This window comes from Cyprinus carpio, chromosome B25, assembly GCF_018340385.1.
Source record: "Cyprinus carpio isolate SPL01 chromosome B25, ASM1834038v1, whole genome shotgun sequence".
Classification (NCBI taxonomy): domain Eukaryota; kingdom Metazoa; phylum Chordata; class Actinopteri; order Cypriniformes; family Cyprinidae; genus Cyprinus; species Cyprinus carpio.
In genome coordinates, this window is record NC_056621.1 from 6,644,925 (window position 1) to 6,666,575 (window position 21,651).

Genomic DNA, 21,651 nt, shown 5'->3' on the forward strand with positions numbered 1-21,651 from the left:
ATTTTTTTGTTCTTTTTCTTTTTCTTTATATACTATTTTCCTGTCAAGGGATTTCAGTACTAAATAATATGTATTTCTGATAAATATTTTTCTGTTGTATCACTGAGTCGGGCATCTCGGGAGACAAATTTTGACATTTCTAAATTAACTAGTTTTATTTCAGGCAGACAAGAAATATAAAGAGGCTGTTAAAAATAGAAACACACACATCCGGCACTGTTAGATATCGGCCAAAACGATTGATCTTATAAGGCAGCATAATTTTGCTGCCAAGTATTTGGAACGGCCTCGTGTCTGGAGCGCGCCTGTGGTGCTTAAAAATGCTGTGTAGGTAGGCAGCTCAGTTGGGTTTGGAACGGAGCCATTCTCTCCTGTCAGATGTCTTTGAGGGAGCAAATAGGAGACCAAAGTGACGTTTTGTTGCACTAAATGAAATGAGAATGGCAGTGGAATATACGGTCGCTCCGGCTCGCTCCTGAGTGCCACTGACATTTCCAGCGGATGACGACACAGATGGTACTGAAGCCAGTGATTAGTCTCTGCATGTCTCTGCATTTACGGCCATTTCAACGGTAAATGTCAATTATCATTGCGCTTCTATTCATCAGCTAACCTTCACTTCTGCGTATGAGCTCTCTTTATCTTTTCACTGCCCGTCTATATGACAGCGTGAGTTCGTTAGGGACTTTGAAGAGTTCACCCCAAACTGAAAGTTCATTTACTTACCCTCGTGTTGTACCAAAATTGATTTTAAACTTTCTGTGGAGCACAAAAGGTGAATGTTTGAAGCACATAGCATTCTTTTTAATGAGAAATAACAACCAAAAAAGTCACTTTTATGGAAAAAGAATCATAAAATTATTGACCAAAACTCATGAATCGTTGTTTTGAGTTATATCTTTTTAATGAATCATGTTACTGAGTGATTCTGTCATAAAATGTACTTATATGGTTAATCAGTTCAACTCACTGGCTTAATCCAGTTGACAAAAGTGAATTTATAAAGAACGTTGTAGCCTTTCTTTTCAGTAAAATGAGAGTGAATGAGAAGTTGGCCTGTCAAGCACCAAAAAAATATCATAAAAGTTGTCCATATGACTATTCAAAATTTTCTGAAGTCATTCAGTAGTTGTGTTTGAGGAATAGAGCGGAACTCATGAACGAATCTGTTTTGAGTTGGTTCTTTTTGATGAATCAGTGAGTGAATGATTCATACTGATATGGCTTTTAAGTTCAACTCACTGATTCAATCTGATTCTAATGGGAAGCTTATAAACAAATAATTCAGACTGGTTTTGTGAAGAAATTCAAAGAAATGCTGGATTTGTGATTCATCAAAATGATTTATTCAGGAAACATATTCATTTGGTTCTCAATCTCAGTGACTCAACTATGAACATCTGTGACCAGAACATTGAGTCAGTTAGTTTTAGTCAGACTATTAGTTTATTTATTTATTCATTTATTCTTTCATTTATTGTTACTATTGAACAATTGAACTAATTGAAAAAAAGCATTTATTTATTTATTTATTTATTTATTTTATTTATTTATTTTTTAAGGGGAGTAGTCTGCAGATTGATTATTTATTTATTTTCACCAAACTACTGTACATTTTTGTTCATATGGCATAGCTCCCGAGAGCTCACCACTAAGCTACAGTTTGTCTGCATATTCTGCCTTTAGCGCAGGAATCAATATTATGGTCTGATGTAGGGAGAGTTCGGAAAGGAGGCGTAGTTCAGCTAGAAATTGCCCACCTACGCTGCTTATTCCTGGCCCGTGCTGTTTCTAAAACAAATAAAAGTCTATTTCTGATTCACTCAGCGTACAATAATCCCGCTCATGTGGAGCCGAGGCTTTTCCAGTGAGGACTCATTTGAGGGGAGAGGGATTGTATTGCTCTCCGTCTGAGAGGTAATTAATTTCAGTTCCATTCATTTGTCTCTTTGCCTGACATTTTAAGCACTGACACTGATGTGGAGTTTATATGGATTAATACCCGGCTCATTCCCGTTGTGGCATTAACCTGCTTTTGTGTATTATCTGAGAAAAACAGACCCGAACGCGAGCGCGGCTGACCCACATCATTACCCTGAACATGTACAAATGTTTACAGGTAATCTCAAGTTAATGTGACATCTGATATTCATTTACACGAGTGCGGCCTGTTTACTGTCCTTCACGAGGAACCACGAAACAAAAGACTATTGTAATATTTAATAAAGATGCTTGTGTTATCAGTACACACACCATTTTACTGTCTAAATGAGAAAACTGAGCAAATGTAAAGACTGAAAGCTCTTCCCATGGTAAAAAACGCATGGCAGGTAAAATTTAAAGGGATAGTTCACCCAAAAATGCTCATTCTGGCTTTGTTTATGCCAAAAGGACTCGAAGACTTCATAAGCATTGTCCATATGACTTATAAAATTTTCAGTCAGATTGATTAGTTTAACTTGATTGATGAACTGTCAAAAATCTGATTAATTCGGTTCTCAAACTCGACTTTGAACCACTTTGACCAGATCTTTGAGTCACCAAATCAGTCTAATTCATTTTATGAATCATTCAAGCTGGTTTTGTGAACCGAATTAATAGATTTATTGAACAGCTTGACTTAAAAGAATGATTTGTTCACAAATTCGGTTCTCAGTTGGTCATCATACTCAACTGTCAACCGCTGGCCCAATTAGTTAGATTCATTAGCAAATCAATTAGGCCAATTTTATGTTTCAAATCAGAATTTTCTTGGAAAATCTTCACTCAATGAATGATTTGTTCACAAATCAGGTTATCAAACTTGCTGACTCGACTCTGAACCATTGTTACAAGATCATTTAGTTAACTGTTTTGAAAATCGAATCAATCTGATTTGTGAACATCATGAATTATTCAGGGGTGCTTTTCCCAAAAATACTGTTAGCTAACTATGGTGGTAAGTTCCATTGAACTCTATTGGTAATGCCGGAACTTGTGACCATAGTTGCTTTTGGGAAACGCACTCCTGATTGGGTTTTGTAAACAGAATCGACAGATTCATTGAAAAGATTGACTCAAAAGAATAAACTGTTCACAAATCGGATTTATTTACTTGATTTGACTGTTAACCATTGTCACCAGATTCATGAATGAATCATTCAGGCAGGTTTTGCATATCAAATCAAAATTTTCATGGAAAAGAATGACTCAAAAGATTTGTTCACAAATTAGATTAATTTGGTTATCAAACTTGCTGACTTGACTGTGGCCAGATCATTAGTTCAAGAGCCAAATCGGTCTGAATCATTTTACAAGGTTTTGTGAATCGAATCAACAGATTTCTTGAAAAGATTGAATCAGAAAGAATGATTTGTTCATGAATTTGACTCGTTAGATTCTCAAACTCACTTACTTGACTGTTACTATTGTGACCAGATCATTGAGTCAGTTTTAGAACCAAATTGGTCAGATTTGCGAAAGAATCATTGAGACCAATTTGGTGAATTGAATCAGCTGATTAGTTGAAAAGATCGATTTAGAAGATTTGTTTACCAATTGAATGTTGCTACTTCTCTCATTAATGTGTGAGACATAAATAATTACTTCAATTTCATTCTGTTCAATCTCACACAGAATGACACTGAATTGTAACACTTTATCGTATGACTTCAGAAGACATGAAATATAATCTTTAAGGCATATGGACTGTAATACTTAATGATACTTTTAAGAAGCTTGGATACTTTGAAAGATTCATTCTCCATTCATTGTAATTGCATGAAAAGCAGTTCCCAAAATATCTCTTTTAGTGGATTAGAAACAACCTGAGGGTGAATAAATACTGCCAGAATTGTCATTTTTGTTTGAACTGTTCCTTTAATTTTGAAAAGACCACGCTGAGACTCTCAGCTCTGACCAGGGGTGGGTTAATCATTATTCCCATTTTTTTTTTTTTTTTTTTTTTTTTTTTATGGAACTTGTTTATTTATTCTGAAACAGCCTTGTTGGGTTTTTCCAAGGTCTGTGTGGATGAATAGAGGCTCTCGATGGGAGAGCATGAGTGGGCCAAACCCCTCTGGGTGTTGAGAGGCTTCTCAAACAGAGACCAACAAAAGCTTAATCAAGCATCATTCTCCAGCCCAAATACCACAGCACTCTTTACAACACATGCGTCTGCACGAACACTCAGGGTTATTAAAAAAAAATAAAAACTATTATAGTTTTTATTTGCCTTTGTTTGGTGGTCAATTTCAGTTTAGTTTTGGTGATGCATACAAAGTTTTTATTTATTTTTTTTTTTTTTTTTGTTTGATTTGTGTTCTTTGTTTTCTTATTTTTAGTTTTTATTTTTTTTTATTTTCATTTGGTTGAAGTATTTTATTAGTTTTTGAATTCAACAAACACTGTTGCCATAAGCTGACCCATTTATGATGCACATACTTTATCATGAAGCCTCCAATGCCCCTTCTTCTCCAAAGATTGCAAAAGTCAGCAGCGCGTCAAAGTTTAAATATTAATTTGTTGAGGGCTCAAATAAACACGTGAGCGGTGAAATTGCACTGGTATTTCTTTTTTTTTCCCGCTCATTTACAAATGATGCGCCTGGGGTATTATTTTTATTACTGACTTTTTCAAGCAGCATAGAAGGATTGATTTCGCTACTAATTTTTTATATCTTTCATTTTTTGTCAGTTTGCATCCAATGACTTTTGTCCCTTGTTAATTGTAGTTTTTAGGTTTTTTACATATGTAAATACTTATTTCATTTTTAATTCACTTGTATTTCATCTAAAAAAAAAGATTGCAAAGTATCAGACTAGCATATTTAATTTAGTTTCATTTTACAAATATAATCAAGGCTAGTGGGTGAAAAAAAAAAAATACATCAAAAGTACATAAAAGTTTGTTAAATAAGGCCTACAGCGCTCTTTTTCAAGCATCAATGATAAGCACCGTTGGGTCAAACCCTAAACAAGTGATCTAGTCACCTGGTCAGTGTCTGTCAGTGACAGTACTCTGTTTATGTTTTGATTCGTTTTTTTTTTCTGAATGCTTTTTTATCAAAAGTGATAATGTAGCTTTTTTGCAATTGCAATTCAAATATGAAGGAATCCACGCATTAAAAAGACTGGTGCCATCAATTGCTTTTGAAAAAAAAAAGCCATGACACAAAAGTAACATAAAATAAATACTAAAAAAGGAGATGGCGTCCTACCGCGCTCTTTTTCAATTGGAGTTTCTTTATTATTTGCGATTTTCCCCCCCCGCGAATCTTGACCCCTCGCGCACTATGCATGTCCACTCTTTCGACATTTGGTCAGTGCTGGGTCAGTCAGTTACTGTATTGTTTGAATTTCGTTATGAAATCGGATTAAAAGCTGGTACTTTTTCTCAAAATACTCAGATTAATGGACATGCCTTCATAATAATGCAGTTCACGCATTAAAGGCACAGACAAGATTGTGTTTAGAAGAAGCCATTACATTAATATGTTTTTTGCACGAAATAGACGCTGTAATTTTCACTGCGACTTTCCTTCTTTCTGAATGTCCGTCTTACTCCGGTTCATAAATAAACAAGCGGCAGGACCCGGGCGTGGGATCAAATGGGTGTTAACTGATATGCGGCAGATGAAGAAGGCTGAAACCTACTCTTTAAAAACTCTAAGAACTTTGAATTGTACGTGGCTAACAAACTCGAGTTGATTTTAGGAAAAAGGCATTAATTTTTGTTATCCACAGACGGGGGCGCTGCTAAAATGAGTACCAGATAGCAATTTTTTCTGGTGAAATGCGTCTCTGTCGTTTGCGTCTCGGTTTGAATAATAATTTGGTTATTGTCGCTCTATGGGGCCGATACGGCCTGAAAGCTATTTGTACACATGCGGCAGGTTTTCGGTGTATGTTTTGTTAGGTTTATTTAAAAATTTTACATTAAAGCCTGCTATTATTATTCTTATCATTCATTTTTTATTTCTTCCTGATAAAAATTAGGCTAATTTGTGCTCTTACGACCTCCATCTCGCAAATTAATATTTATGGTCGCAGTTTGAGCATGCTAATATTTATTATCAGGCAGTTCAATCAGTGGGTGTGGTTGGTTTTTAGATGTTATTGTACTTTTGGTTTATTTGAAAAATCAACATTTAAATGTTCCGATTTATTATTTATTTTTATATCATATTTTATTTAAGTTTATTGTTTGTGCCTTAATTGAAAAAGGTTTTTTTTTGATGGTCAGTGAAAGACTATCATTATAGCTCATCTTTTTGAGTCAGCGAATAACTGTTAAAAACATATAACATAAAGGCTTTTAACTGTTAACACATTCTGTAGAACGAATTAACTTTCAATACAGAGATTAGTTAAAAAGGTAAAAATAACATCGTGAGATTAAATATGTACAGTATAGTTATAAAGGTAGTTTTATCTTTAAAGGCCTTACTTAAAACGGTTAGGGCCTCAACCAAATTATTGCTTGAAGGGCCCCCAAAGGTCTACGGGGCGGTCTGTTTATTTTATTTTACTTTCATTTTACATCATATTAATTAATTGAGTTGAATTTTGAGATTATAATTTGATTTTTTTTTATTTATTGATTGAATTGAATTAACCAGATATAACAATTGCTATATATATATATATATATATATATATTCTATTATAAACTCCCATTTCTTTCTCCAGTATTTTTCACAGTATTTTTCACTGCAGTTTTTTTTGTCTTATGTTTACGATAATAGCCTGCACTGTTTTGTGCAGGTTTGAGACACAAAGCCTCAACCTCGGCCCTGGCTCTCTTTTATTAAGCTCTGTTGTGCTGCAGTGTCTGCGGTTGATGGATGGTGTGCTGCTCTGGCTGAAGCTGCAGTGCACGGCGCTGGCTTCTGAAGGTGCGTGAATCTCTCTCTCTGTCTAAACGCCCCCTTATTTCAAAGCAGCTTTCAAAAGCAGCATCTTTGTCGTATGTTATTATGATTTCCCCGGTGAAGGCCGACAGCGTCAGCCCGCCACCCGGTGAGATTGTGTATAGCTATCAAAGGACGCAGCAGTGCTGGTCACAGCACCCAGAAGCATAGCTGGTCACCAGCAGATGTTGTTTTGGATGCAGATCCCCAGCTTGCATTGCCAGTGTTTTGACTAGGCCTATTATCACTGTCAATGCTCAGGAAGTCAACATTACATCAACATGTATGGCTTTTTATTTCTTAATTTATATGGTTGCTTATGAATGATTCATCATAATGTTCCAAAAGAAAAAAAAAAGCTTTTATAATACTTCAAACTACTTTCCTTTTAGATGGCATCATCAAGGCCGCTTATATTTCAGCCAGGAGGTGCCCATTATGATCCAGGAGTGGAGTTGTTCCTCATAATTAATGCTAAATTTCCATTTTGATAACTGTTTTTATCAGGTCTATTTTTGCATTTGTCTTTAACAGAAATGTAAATGCTTGTGAAGTCTAACATAAAATGATGAGCTTGCAGCTTTACATTTAAATGGCTGGTTAGCACCCACTTTAGCATTTTGCAGCGAGCTTTCAGAGTTTCTCTGAAACCCTCCACCTTCCCCAGCTCCACCTTTATAGATCTGCTACGGGTTATTTTATATGCTATTCGTGCAGCAGCAGTATGTCTTAAATACTCACAGCTCTTTATCGCTGTATATATTGGAAGTAGCAAGTTCTTGTTCTTGCTTGCAGCAGCAGCAGCAACAATAATCTAGAACTACAGCATTAAACCAACAGCAGCAGCAGCGTAGCAGATCTATTCCACCAAGACCAAATACATTAACATTGTCGTATCCATTACCATGCTAAAATCTTCTGAGAGTTTTCATGATAGAAATCACTTTATTGTAAAGTAAAAAAAAATAATAATACTTTTAGGTGACATAATCAAGGCTTTTTAAATTTCAACAAATAGGTGCCCTCGCTGCTTTAAGTAGGTGGGTGGTTCTTCACAATTATTGGTGAATACCTATTTTCACAACCATTTTCACAAGGCCTGTTTTTGCTGTGCTTATGAAGTCATGCTTAAATTATCATTTGTCTTTTTCTTTCTTAATGTATTTGTAATGACTTGTCTTTCAGCTGACATCATCAAGACTGCTTAAATTTATACCAATAGGTGCCCTCGATGTTTCAGGACTGGGGAGGTTCTTTATAAATAATTATAAATGTCCATTTTTAACAGCCGTATTTTTGCTGTCTTAAACAGACCCTTCAGCACTCATGAAATCAACATTAAATAATAATTTATGTCCTTTTCTTTCTTAATACATATGCCTGATCCTGATATGAATTATTCATCATGTTATTCCAAATCATTTTTTTTTGTTTGTTTGTTTTAAAATACTTTCCTTTCAGTTGACATCCTCAAGGCTGCATTAATTTCAACCAACAGGTGCCCTTGATGTTTCATTAGGGGGTTGGTTCTTCACAATTAATAGTAAACGCCCATTTTCAAAACCTAATCATGAATAAAATAATGTCCTGACCTGTTTTTTATCATTGAATATCCTTTTTTATTTGGAAATGTCATTTTACGCAAGTACAATGAGTAGCTATGTTGATTTTCATGTCAGTTCTGTTAATGAAGTTTCTGTTAAACCAGGTTCTGACAGTGCAAGTCATTAACATTCTTACTGCTAACTGCTGTACGTGAACAGTTAATTAGCTGACTCACTGGCTACCTTTTGTTCAGTAGTTGAAGTAATACCTGGATTATGTGTCTTTTAATTGAGGGTAGGCCCTTGAAATGACTATATGAGGCCTTAAGGGTTGAATAACAAAGAGTTGCTCTGTGAGCAAACCTTTCATAATACCATATGTCAAAGCAACAGCAACGATAGCAGAAAATTCAAAACTGAAGAATTGGTTTTCACTTCACGAGTCTAAATTTGAATTAAATTAACCATGCCCAACTAAAAGTTGACTTGAAACTTCAGACAAGGTTCTCCTTCAAAGTTTGCCTTGACTAGTTAAAAATAACTAAATGACTCAGTCAAGCATAACCTCTCTTCCTAATGCCTTAACTGCATGTTCCCAGTTTATTTTCAGTGGCAGAGAGGCGGCACGAAGAGCATGGCTTATCAAGCTTGTGCAAAAGTCCTGTCTCTTTCTCATGCAAGTCTTGGAGTATTAGACTTATCTATTTGTGTTATTGACATCAATCAGAAGTTGATTTCACAACCAATCAGATGACATTTAACTTAGTTATATGTTTTTCCAAGAATACACAGTGAAGAACATTTTTTTCAACATGATTTTTTGAGAAATCATGAATTTTATAGATATACATAGGCCTTATTATTTCATTTTCAGCTTTATTAGGTCACAATATGTATAAAATGTCCCTTATGCACATGACACATGGTTAATTCTTCATTTTCAATCTTTTTACACTCAGGTATATCTCAGATCTCTGGATATTTGGCAGACAGTTCACCTTGGATGACCACCCTTCATTTGAAGCTGAAAACCGAGCTGTTCTTCAGTCCAAAAGCAATCCTCGCCAAGATCTCGCCATCTCTACAGACAGCTCAATCATCTCTCCCTCACTTAAAGCCAAGAACCTTGGCATTACACGGGATGAGGATCTGGTATACTAGCCCTGACTTTCCTGCCCTGTTAACACCCTAGTCATCTAGGAGATCACAAATATAATAACTCAAATATATTTTGAATTGAAAAAACATGGCTCCCTCTCAATTCATTAATGTGAATTTGAATTGAATTGGCTACATCCTACAGGAATTGGAATGATAGAAATAGGAATGCAAAGAAATTTAACAGACAATCCATTTTGGGAAATCTATCCATCATTAGTTTGTTCTGTCTATCGCTTGTTCTATTGTTCACTTTTTCTATCTATTGTTTTTCTGTCATTTATTGTTTGTTTGTTCTATCTATCATTTGATCTGTCATTTGTTCTGTCGCTCATTGCTCTATCCATCATTTGTTTTATTGTTCTTTTTTCTATCTGTCATTCGTTCAATCATGTGTATCTATCGTTTGTTCTAGTATTATTTTTTTTTTCTTTTGTTCTTTGGTTTATTGATCATTTGTTATTTGTTATATTTTTTTTATTGTTCTTTTTTTTATTGTTTGTTTTTTTTTTTTATTTTTTATTTGTGTCTATCGTTTATTTGTTCTATCTCCACTATATCTATTTTTTATTTTTTTTTTTTTTTTTTGCTAGTTAGTTAGTTAGATAGTTAGTTAGTTCTGTCATTCTATCGTTTTGTCTGTCTATCTATCTATCTATCTATCTATCTATCTATCTATCTATCTATCTATCTATCTATCTATCTATCTATCGTTAGTTAGTTAGTTAGTTCTGTCATTCTATCGTTAGTTAGTTAGTTCTGTCATTCTATTGTTTTGTCTATCTATCTATCTATCTATCTATCTATCTATCTATATCTATCTATCTGTCTATCAATCTATCTATCTATCTATCGTTAGTTAGTTAGTTAGTTCAGTTTCCTTTCTATCATCATATCTGTCTATCAATCTATCTATCTATCTATCGTTAGTTAGTTAGTTAGTTAGTTATTTACTTAGTTACTTAGCTAGTTCTATCTATCTATTTATCTATTGTTAGTTAGTTAGTTAGTCATGTCATTCTATCTATTTATCTATCTATCTATGGTTAGTTAGTTAGTTAGTTAGTTAGTTCTGTCATTCTATTGTTTTGTCTATCATTAGTCAGTTTTGTCATTGCATCATTTTGTCTATCAGTCAGTCTATCTATCTATCTATCTATCTATCTATCTATCTATCTATCTATCTATCTATCTATCTATCTATCTATTCATCTATCGTTAGTTAGATAGTTAGTTCAGTCATTCTATCATTTTGTCCATCTATCTATCTATCTATCTATCTATCTATCTATCTATCTATCTATCTATCTATCTATCTATCTATCTATCTATCTATCTATCTATCTAATGTCTGTCTGTCTGTCTGTTGTTCATTCGTTCATTCATTCATTCTATTTTATTTCTATTTTTTTTTTTTTTTTTTTGTTTTTCTTTCTTTTGTTCTTTCATTTCTGATTGCTGTTTTGCATCTTGTTTATTAATTTAAATTTAGAAATCTAGATTGGAATCTACATGAAGTTTTCAGTGTAGTTCTAAGTAGTTCACAGCCCTAATTAACCTGCTTCCTACTTCTGTTCTAGTGTTCGAGTCCTGGTGTGCAAGACAAATTTTCAGCACTCATCATCTACCACAGCCTCACTGCAGTCTCAGCACATTTGTCTTCAGCACTCCCCTAAAGTTCAGGTATCATTCTACCTGTCATTCTATCAATAAGCATCTTCTAAATGCAGTGAATATACAGTAAGTACAGCAGAGATTATAGTGAAAGTTCAGATTGTGGCAGCTGCTCTTGAGTTTCCCACATATCTTCGTTTCCACTGAAATAAGACGTGATTGTATAGCAGAAAATGCATTTACGGAGACGTGGTTGTTGCGTTATGGAATTGCACAAGCATTAAGGAAGTGCCAAACTGTTCATTCCTTTTAAAGCAGGGTTCTGCTCCACAGAACTATTCATTTATTCATCATGTAATAAAGTCAGCCTCTTCTGTGAGTGATTTGGCTTTAAAATTGTTCAGCAGAAAAGCAGGCCTCTGACAGCTCCTGCTCTAGTGCCGCGTGCATTGAGCTCCGTGCCAAAACTGGGAGCTAACGAGCCCCCGGATGATCATTAGCATGAGTGACTGTATAATGAGCCTGGAAAATATGCAGAGGTCAGAGAGGAAAGCCTCTATTAAAAGTATTATTAAACCACAAGGGTCAAAGTTCAAGACAGCGAGAGTCGAGGAGTTTTCTGAGGTCCGGTTGGAGGAATTCAATGGTCAACTGTATGGTGATGTTGTCAGATTCTGTGCTTCGTTTAAAGGTTTTTATGCTCTCTACATGCAGAGTACATATCTCTTGAAGTTTCTTTATCTTTATTTATTTATTTATTTATATTTTTTTTTTGGAATAATCTGCAACATCATTTTGCAGACCAATTCCCAGAATACTCAACATCACTCGACTTCCCGCTGCACTTTAATGAATAAAAATAAATAAATAAATGTAATAAATTTACATTTGTATTTAATATAAACATTTAATACTTTAATATAGTTAATAGAAATGTTTATGTAATATGTCTAAATAACTAAATATGTGCATTTTCAAATGCCTATTAAATTTTAAAGTGCAACATAAACCGGATTCAAACTCTGAATGCCCACATTGAGCATTTGAAACCACATTTCAGAGCATTTGCAAGTTAATATGAAATAATATTTATATCAAAATATAAAATATTTATACTACAGTTTAGCCATTCAATATTTATAATATTTTTTTTTTTTTTTTTTATATTTTTTTTTTTTTTGATTTTTATTTTTTTTATTTATTTATATTTTTTTTTTGAAATTATTAAATTTATATTTGTATAATATATATATATTGTATATATATATTTAATATTAATATATAATTAAATTTCAAAAATTCATATTTTTATTGATTTATATTTTTTATCTCAAAATATTAAATATAAATTTGTATATAATTTAATTTAACTAAATTAAATATATATATTTTTATTTTTTTTATTATATTTTTTATTAATTTTTAATTATTAAAATTATATTTATGTATCTTATTTGTTCTAACATTCATTGTTTTTTCTATCTATCATTCATTCTATAGTTATTTTCCTATCTATCTATCTATCTATCTATCTGTCTGTCTGTCTGTCTGTCTGTCTGTCTGTCTGTCTGTCTGTCTGTCGTTGTTGTTCTATAATTATATTTATTTATACTTATTCATATTTAAATATTAAATATTTATAGTAAATAAATACATACAAAATTCAGTTATTCATAAATTCTTAATTTTTAATTTATTAATCTGAACATTATTTATATGTTTATCTATTTTTTTCTATTTTATCTATTTTATTTTTTTTTTTTTTTATGTTTTTTAGATTTTAAAATATTACATAGTTATAGTAAATAAATACACATTTTATTCATTCATAATATTTACCTGAAAATAATAAATATGTACAGTACAGACCAAAAGTCTATTTTTGAATGTTTTTGAAAGCAAGTTTTTCTGCTCTCAAGCCTGTTTATTTGATCAAAATAACAGAAACAATGTAATATGTTGATATATTATTACAATTTAAAACTCATTGTTTTTAAATTTCTTATACTTTAAACATACCATTCATTTTTCTAGTGATGCAAATCACTTTTTAGGATATTATCACCTGATCGATGTTTAGAAATCATTACCTAATATGATGATTCATTATCAAAGTTGGAAACAGTTCTGCTGCTCTTATATTTTTTCAGAACATGTGGAGTGGACTTTTTGTTAGGATACTGTTGATGAATACGACAAGTAAAAAAAAAAAAGAAAAAAAAGAATCTATGTTTTTAAAATATAAATATTTGTATAACAATTACACTACTGGTCAGTAATTTGGGGTCAGTAACCTTTTTTTTCTTTCTTTGTTTAAAAAAACTAAATCAATACTTTTATTTCAGCAAGGATGTGTTTAAATGTGATAAAACCGTGATAGGTAAAGAAAATATATTATAGAATATATATTTATTAGAATTTTTTTTTATTTTTGAATAATGCAGGTTCTTTTTAACCTTTATATTCATCAATATTAGACAGGCAGAACTGTTTCCAACACTCATAATAAATTCAGAATATTAGAATGATTTCTAAATTCATGTGAGAGGACTGGATGTTACATGTGACACTGAAGGCTGGAGTAATGATGCTGAAAATTCAGACTTTATCACAGGAATACTTTTTGTTTTTTTTTAAGTATATTCAATATTCAAAACTTATTTTTAAGTTGTAATAATATTTCACAATATTACTGTTTTTTTTCTGTATTTTTGATCAAATAAATGCAGGCTTGATGAGCAGAAGAAACTTCTTTCAAAAACATTAAAAATAGTAATGTTTCCAAACTTTTGGTCTGTACTGTATATTAAATGCATTAAATGCATTCATTGTTTATATAAATACATTTTTATATTACATTAATACCTTTACCTGTCTTCTAAACCTTCTTCTAAGTTTCCCTCTTCTGCTCTTGGTGAGTGCCTAAGTGAATTAAAAGATTGGTTTTCAAGTAATAAACAGCAGTAAAACAGAAATTCTTCTTGTTGGTTCAAAAAATACAATAAGTAGTCGAGAATATTCTTCTCCTGGAAATAAATAATTGTTCTGTTCCTCTATCGAATCAGGTCAAAAGTTTAGGTGTCATTTTTTGACACAACTTTGTCTGTTGAATCTCACATAAATAGTGTTACCCGTCTGCATTTTTCCATTTCGCCATATTCGCAGTATAAGTCGTCTGCGCCCCTGTCCCTTTCACTCAGGAGTGTAGTACTGCTACGCTTGTGCATGCTCTTGTAACATCAAGAATCGACTATTGTAATGCTTTGTTTTATGGGCTTCCTTCCAAATCTCTTCATAATTACAGTTAGTACAGAATGTGCTGCAGTCTCGAGTCATTACCAAACCTTCCACTTTTGAACACATTTCTCCCTGTTTTACAGAAGCTGCATTGGCTCCCGGTTAAATTCCGTGTGAATTTTTAAAATTTTACTTTTAACTTATACAAAGCACTTAACAATTTGGCTCCTTCATATATCTCCATGATCTTCTTCATATACACACTCCTTCTCGCACTCTAAGATCTGCTTCTGCACTTACACTTGTTCAGCCACACACAACTCGGGACAACTTCTCTGGGGGTCACGAGCTTTTTGGCTTTGCTGCTGCCCCCATTTATGGAACTCTCTTCCTGTAGAAGTTCGCAACAGTTCTAGTCTCTCAGTTTTTTTAAATCTCGTCTTAAAACATATCTGTTTAGGCAGGCTTTTATGTGATTTAATGTTTGTTGTTGTACTGGTTTGATTGAGTAATGTCTTTTTTTTTAATGAATTGTGTAAGGTGTCCTTGAGTGCCATGAAAGGCGCCTTTAAATAAAATGTATTATTATTATTATTATTATTATTAATACATATTTATTCATTACTATTTTATTCATGTTTATTTGTTTGTTTATCACAAAAATGCTTATTCAATTATTGAAATAATATTTTAGTTAGTGCAGATAGATCTTGGTGCTCGTGTAGATGTTCGATTCCAGCGATTCCAGAAAGTTATTTCCAATCCCATTTTCTGTACTTTACATATGGCAAAAAGCCCAACAAGGAAAATAATGCAAGCAAGCATAGAATATGGCCTGTCAAGTCTTTTATCCATCATAAACAAAATGGACAGGGCAGCATTACTTTTTCAATATCATTACAAGACATTTGGTGTAATGGTATTGGACTGAAATGGCATAGATTGATGGTGGGACGCCGCAAAAGCAGGAAGGAATGTTCACTTTAAATGAACTCCTATTCCCGCTTGAGCTCCCAGCTAGTCCCCCATCTGCTGTCCGGTGAAGTGAGTTATTTAGCCATCGCAGGACCATCAGGGGTTCAAAGAAAATGATATCGCTCTGTTATGTACCAGCCATCTTCAGAGGGGTTAAAGCATTTCAGCGCTGAGTTCACATCAATTCTCCTGCTCGTTCCAAACAGGCACACACACGTTTCACAGCCGGCCAGGTTCCTCCCGGGAGCCGCTTTCACAAGACTCTCTAAGGTCAGGCAACACTGCAGCGTCTCTCTCACTCTGGGATACGGCAGCAAATGCTAAATTAGGACAGAGAGAGTTTTTTCCAATAAAGCCTCGGTCTCCTGAGTCAACGGACAAAAAGATCCAGGGTTTGCTGGGAGGAGGTGGTAAATTATTCATGGCTTTATACGATTTGCTGGGAGCAATTCTCTCCCTCTCTCTGTTGCACTCCTCTAGTCGTTCTCTCCCTCTTGCTTCTCTAGAAACTTTCCCTCCACCTGCCAGTCAAGACCTCCAGTTTCCCATCATATGTTAGACAGGATCTGAATATTGTATCTGAATTTTTGGACCAAGCAGAAGACCAGATTCGTCCAGGTAAAATTAGTCAACAATTCCAGCTCTTCCATGTTAAACTTTTTGTCCAAAGATGAACATTCGAGTTTCTATATTTTTGCCCAATCATGTGAGGTGGCTCCTCCCATAACACAATCTCATTGGTTCAAAATCATGCATCACTGCTGTATATTAAACATCAAATATGTTTTGATTGGCTGTATTTTTTTTTTTTTTTTTTCACTTTGCATTGCAGTTTCAGTTATTTATTATTTTCATATTATTTTCATTTTGGTATTTTTTTTATACCAAACAATAAGCATTCAAATACAAATTAAAGCATATCAGTTTTTAATGTCTGCATTTATTGGATAAAAAATACTGTAAAACAGTAATATTGTGAAATATTATTACAATTGAAAATTATTTTATCTTTAAATTATTAATGGCATATAATTATAATATAATTAAATTGATTTAAAATATAATTTATTTTTTAGCATCATTACTCCAGTCTTCAGTGTCGCATGGTCCTTCAGAAATCATTCTAATCTGCTGATTTGCTGTTCAAGAAATATTTCTTATTAATATCAATGTTGAAAACCGTTGTGCTGCTTAATATTTTTGTGCAAACTGTAGTGTTTTTAGTGTTTTTTTCTTCTTCTTCAGGATTCTTAGATGTGTAGTAAGGACAGCATTTTTTTTTTTAAATAGAATATTTTATAACATTATAAATGTTTTTAGGTCATTTTTGGTCGGTTTAATGCATCTTTGCTGAGAAAAAGAATGAACTTCTTTCAAAAAATAATAATAATAATAAAAAAATCTTACTGACCACAGACCATTTCACAATATATATAATATATATAAAATATTTATATATTATAATATTTATATATATATATTATTATATTTTTTTTTTTTTTTTTTTTTTTTTTTTTTTTTTTTTTGGTAAATGTGCTCAAAAAGTCATGACAAAAAAAAAAAAAAATCAAATTAAATACTCACAATTTAAATTTACATTTTAACATGATTAAAACTCGTAAAATGAAATGATTCTCATAAAATGATTACAGGACATTTATAAAAAATTTTTTAACTAAAACTAAGTAAATAAAAATGATTTTTAAACAATCACACACAAACACATAGACCTCCATAGACTTACATTAGAAAAGATCAAAAGCTTGTGAGGAAAACTGTGGACGGCAACAGTTGCCATGGTCGGATTGGTCAGTAATGTTTTTAAAGTGGGGCTTAGCGAAGGGTCAATTTACATAAAAGGTCAATCCAGTTCAATCCATGATCAGTTTGAGCCCAAGACAAAGAATCTGAGCAAATAAACAAGAACCTTTGTTGCCTGTACTGAACGAGGATATCTGAAGACTCTCCTGGAGGCTTTTATCTCCTGTGCAGAAACTTTCTAAAGTCACACTGATCCTGGGCTTTGATCCTGAGCTTTCTGTTCTACAGAATCCTCTTCCTCTTTCTTCTTCTCCAATTTGCCATCTCTGTCTCCCTCTCTTTTTTTCCCCTGTTGTCTGGTCTACTCCACAGCATCATAGACACTGTCCCCTCATTCTCTCTATATCAGACTCCAGCTGTTGAGTCCTCAGTGAACATATTGCACAGGAACATAGAGGATCCATCACTGTCATACGTGTGTAGAACAATGATTGAGGGACAAACAGCTTACACTGGAAAATCATTACGTAATCATTATTTTTGTCTTGTTTTCCAAACATAAACATGCTTTAAAACATGATACATTTTCTTGGAAACAAAACTACAGTAAATTAATGTTTTCAGTCAGCAAGGATGCATTAAACTGATTAAAAGTGACAGTAAAAAATATTTGTAATGTTTTATAGATTTCTATTTGAAATACATGCAGTTCTTTTGAACTTTCTATACATCAAAGAATCCTGAGAAGAAAAAAAAAAGGTTTCCACAAAAATACTAGGCAGCCGTTTTTCAACATTGATAATAATAAGAAAAATCAGCATATTATCAGTGACACCGAATGCTGAGAATTCAGGTTTGCATCACAGGAATAAATTACGTTTGAAAATATAATTACAGTACAAAAAGTTTATTTTAAATTATTATAATAATAATATTAATAATGCAGCCTTGGTGAGCATAAGAGACTCAGAATCTATTAAGATAGTTTTGATAATTTAATAAGTAACGTCTCGGTTACATATGGTAACCCTCGTTCCCTGAAGGAGGGAACGGAGATGCCACGTCGGTGACCGACGAAAATGGGATATCACTTCGATAGACCAATCTACTTCGAGTGTACACTAAATGAGCCAATGCACATTGGCATGCAATTATTGCATCCAGTTGCCGCTGTTCACAGCGTGAGTATAATAAGGCAGCAGGTGCAATGCATACTAGGTTTTCGCTGAGGAGCCAAGCCAGAGACCTGGCGGCTCAGCGGTGGTACAGCAACCATGGCGACGGGACGTGGCGTCTCTGTTCCCTCCTTCAGGGAACGAGGGTTACCATAAGTAACGTCTCGGTTACATATGGTAACCCTCGTTCCCTGAAGGAGGGAACGGAGATGCCACGTCGGTGACCGACGAAAATGGGATCCCTACCAAAGCACCATGGGTGCTGCCCCTTCCAGTGCCCTGTGCGAGCCGCCTGCGCCCCTATTAGGTGTAGGCCGGGGCTCGGAACAAGTAGTTCCACTCACCATTGTCAAAGCACTACCTCACTGGGTGAGATTGGATACCAGTGGGAAAACGTACCCGTTCCCCTTGGAACAGGGATGCTGTGGAAGCCCCATCCTTCCTGAAGGAGGTCTCGGAAGCAAATACACATAGAGCATCCGTTTAGGTGTATATGGAGAAATTTGAGGTGATTAAAACCCTCTTGGGAAGGCAGAAGTCTGCCGGGGAAACATGGGCTCTAAGGCTATACCGTGGACTATACACATACTGTACGAGTACTGCTTAGGTCTCAGTATGGAACCCAGCCTTCCATGGTTCTCACAGATTCATCATGAAGGCCTGGCGCCGGACGTTCCGCCACGTCCAGCTGCCTAGGGTGATGGAGGATCTCAACAGGGTCTACAGTACGGACACTTTGGAGCAGTTTTAGCAAGCCGACACTAACCGGGGCCTCTCGGTGCCACTATCCGTTTGAGGTTAGAACACGGGAGGATACCAGCTCTACACGAAGGCTATAGAACCTAGCGAACGTGTTAGGGGTCGCCCAGCCCGCAGCTCTACAAATATCTGCCAGCGAGGCGCCACGAGCCAGCGCCCAGGAGGATGCAACACTTCTTGTTGAGTTTTCAATTAAAGAAACTTTGGCTCGACTGAATGCAAAGGCTCGAATGGGCCCTGCTGTAGTGATTTCAGCACCAGAGTCAGGTCCCAAGAGGGTATGGAGGGGGGCCGGGAAGGATTTAACCTCCTGGCCCCTCTAAGGAACCTGATGATGAGGTAATGCTTACCTAAAGACTTCCCATTCACGGGGTCATGGTACGCAGCAATAGCGGCAACCTGGACTTTGAGGGTGGAGGGAGACCTTGCTGCAGAAAGGAAAGCACGACCGCAATCGGGCATCTTCGGGGGTCTTCTCGGCGAGGTTCCACTTCAAGGCGTAAGCATGTCTCGTAGACGGTGCTCTTGCCGAAGTGATGGTGTTCACTACCTCCTGGGGCAGGTCACCTAGAACCTCCGCATCCTGTCCAGGGACCAGACATGGAGTTTCCAAAGGTCTGGACGCGGGTGCCAAATGGTGCCCCGTCTCTGAGTCTGTAGATCCTTCCTCAGAGGAATCGGCCAAGGAGGGGCTGTCGCGAGGAGCACTAGTTCGGGGATCCAGGTCCGAGTGGGCCAATACGGCGCCACTAGCAAGACTTGCTCCTTGTCCTCCCGGACTTTGCACAGTGTCTGTGCGAGAAGGCTCACTGGGGGAAATGCATACTTGTGTGCCAGTGCGTCTGTGCCGAGAGTTTCCTCGGTCAGGGAGTAGAACAACTGGCAGTGAGCGGTCTCTGGAGAAGCAGAACAGGTCTACCTGAGCGGCTCCGAACCGTCTCCAAATCAGCTGGACCATCAGGGGATGGAGTCGCCATTCTCCCGGGAGCATTGCTCGAGACAGCTCGTCGGCTGAACGGTTGAGCAGGCCCGGAATGTGAATGGCACGAAGTGAACTCAGAACCTTCCGACTCCAAAGGAGGAGGTGGCGGGCGAGTTGTGACATGCGACGGGAGCGCAGACCACCTTGTCGGTTGATGTAGGGAGGAGGAGCCCACCGGCCAGTTTCTGGCAGTAAAAGGTGCCATCCGAATCTTCATCCGACAGCTCTCCCTCCGATGCTGAGATCGACATCCGGTTGAGGGGAGGCCCACTGGATACCGCTGGTACACTCCTTGAAGAGGTCCCAGTGCGTTCCGTGGGTTGCTCCACTGGACCAGAGGTGCAAGAGGAGTGGTGGTCCCCAGAGGGTTGGTTCCCTGCGGGGTTTGCCACCACTGTAACCCTCAAAAACCGCCCATGCTACTGCAGGAAGTGGTTGGTTCGGTGTCGGCCGCCAGAACGAGCCCCAAATCGCGGCAGCGGCAGCGGGACTCCGCCCCCCTGAAGGTAGCGGAGCCTGGTTCGCAGCTCCAAGATGGTCATCTTCCCGCAGTGAGAACATGACTCATCCATGAAAGCCACCTCAGCATGCTTGACGCCCAGACACGTGAGGCAGCGATCGTGACCATCACCAGGTAACGACCGCATCCAGAAACGCACAGGTAAAACGGCGTCCTTATAAGGACGATCTGTTGTCTTTATAAAGACGCACCCATGGAGCTCTTTTAGAGGAAATTCGCTCTCAGGAAATGCTCTTTTAGTGCTAAGGCGCACAGGGGAGATGGCTGCTTGCAACACGACAGGGGGTAGTGCAGCCTGAAGTGTGCAATCCACTCGACGCTGGAACAACCGCCGCTGAAACGCCGTCTCGTCAACACAGAAAGCTTCCCAGAGCGTGCTGAAGTCGCAGTTCACCGTCGACAGTTGAGGTAAGCAGAACGATACTCTCGCTCGGCTTCAACGTGAAAAGCTGGTATGCATTGCACCTGCTGCCGTATCATATTCACGCTGTGATCAGTGGCAGCTGGATGCAATAATTGCATGCCAATGTGCATTGGCTCGTTTAGTTTACACTCGAAGTAGATTGGTCTATCGAAGTGAAATCCCATTTTCGTTGGTCACCGACTTGGCGTCGAGAGTGACCGACTGAAAGGGAACTTAATTACATACAATAATTTAATATATTAAAATTGAATGTAAATAATGTAATGTATTAAAATTCATTTACATTTCTAAACAAATCTCCATACCAAAATAGTTATATCTGATGCAAGAAAAAACATCACAGCTATATTCTTTGAAAACAGATTTGTCAGCTAAAAAAAATCTTGTTTAGTGCACAAATTGACTTTCATGTTATGTTATACTTTTTATCCATTTTTATGGATATTTTTATGGTGCTTTTGCGTTATTTAAAATGAAAAGACCTCTTTTCAGAAAATATATCTTGAATATATCTTGTTTTTTTTTTTTACTCTATTGACATTTAACATTTTTCTACTTTTATGTATTTATTTCAAGAGGAACGGTACATTAATCAACATTTAAATAAATGTAA

At 35.9% G+C, this 21,651-nt stretch overlaps 1 protein-coding gene across 1 annotated transcript in view; it reads left to right on the forward strand.

The window, feature by feature from the left end:
- Positions 1 to 15,928: 15,928 nt before the first annotated feature.
- The window catches only part of LOC109082378 (leucine-rich repeat and immunoglobulin-like domain-containing nogo receptor-interacting protein 1), an 84,044-nt gene continuing 78,321 nt past the window's right edge, over positions 15,929 to 21,651 (forward strand). The window contains exon 1 of the mRNA XM_042752594.1: positions 15,929 to 16,035. The gene's annotated coding sequence lies outside the window, so the exon portion shown is untranslated. The remainder of the gene's footprint in view (positions 16,036 to 21,651) is intronic.